The sequence below is a fragment of the Procambarus clarkii genome, chromosome 13 (assembly GCF_040958095.1).
Source record: "Procambarus clarkii isolate CNS0578487 chromosome 13, FALCON_Pclarkii_2.0, whole genome shotgun sequence".
Taxonomy (NCBI): Eukaryota; Metazoa; Arthropoda; class Malacostraca; order Decapoda; family Cambaridae; genus Procambarus; species Procambarus clarkii.
Window position 1 is genome coordinate 19,451,236 of NC_091162.1, and position 1,471 is coordinate 19,452,706.

Sequence of the window (1,471 nt, forward strand, 5' to 3'; positions counted from 1 at the left end):
ATCATAAGATTAAGATTTGATATCTTAAGATTAAGATTTGATATCTTAAGATTAAGATTTGATATCTTAGAATTAAGATTTGATATCTTAAGATTAAAATTTGATATCTTAAGATTATGATTTGATATCTTAAGACGGCATTATTTCCATCGTTAGCACGTCATGGTTTACATCCGCATGGCCTTCACAAACATTAAAAAAAAAAACTGAATGGAATTGTTGTTATATTGGAATTATAAAATTATATATATTTTCTCGTATCTTTTATAACAGAAAACATGAAATCTTGTTCGACTTCATAAATAAATCACTTCAAAAATAGTAGAAATATATTTTCTCCAGATTTATTTCTCTATGACTCTTTGTGATATATATATATATATATATATATATATATATATATATATATATATATATATATATATATATATATATATATATATATATATATGTGTCTAATCTACGCTTGAAACAATCAAGGGATCCCACTATTTAAGGTGTAAATATCTACTATAAATATATATTACAAAACTTTTGATAATATCACAACTGAGATAAAAATAATAATAAACAATTTATATAAATTCAATTACAGTAGATACAGCAAGTGCTAAATACAATTTAACATTAACAGGAAAATGTATACAAAAATAGTCTTGGCGATAGTATCTTTACATTTGTATTCACCTGAAGTCAAAACCGTGAATTTACACCATATTTACATGTCAGGAGTTGGAGACACGACGATAACAACAGGAAACCCCGCAATTGCAACACACACACACAGCAATTCCCATTAAGATAGCCTCGAGTGAGAGTTTAGACAGATAGATATTAATCTGTCAACCAAGAGAGAGACAGAGAGAGAGAGAGAAACAGACAGACAGATCCCGCTCAAGAAAGGTAGTTTCTCCGTGTCGTTTGAGTGGTAATGAGAATGATGATGTGAGGAGCCCTTGGTGGCGTCCTTGCGGTTTCTAAGACACTACCACCCGTCGCTTCATCGCCGTCTCAGCTAGCAAGGGCAAATTTGCATACCACCCATAAATTTCAGTTAATTCGTCTCCAGGCAAACACCGCCGAGCTATGACTCTTTGTGATGCATGGGGGAGGGGGTGGGGAGGAGTGGGGAGACTTGGGGAGGGGTGGGGAGACTTGGGGAGGGGTGGGGAGACTTGGGGAGGGGTGGGGAGACTTGGGGAAGGGTTGGGAGACTTGGGCAGGGATGGGGAGTCTTGGGGAGGGATGGGGAGCCTTGGGGAGGGGTGGGGAGACTTGGGGAGGGATGGGGAGTCTTGGGGAGGGGTGGGGAGACTTGGGGAGGGGTGGGGAGACTTGGGGAAGGAAGGGGAAAGACTTGGGAATAGAAGGATGGTCCTGAAGAGGGATAGAAAGCCTTAGGATACCATAAACTTTCAGGAGGAATGAGAATAGTTTAGGATGGAAATAGCTGAAGATAAATATAAATTGT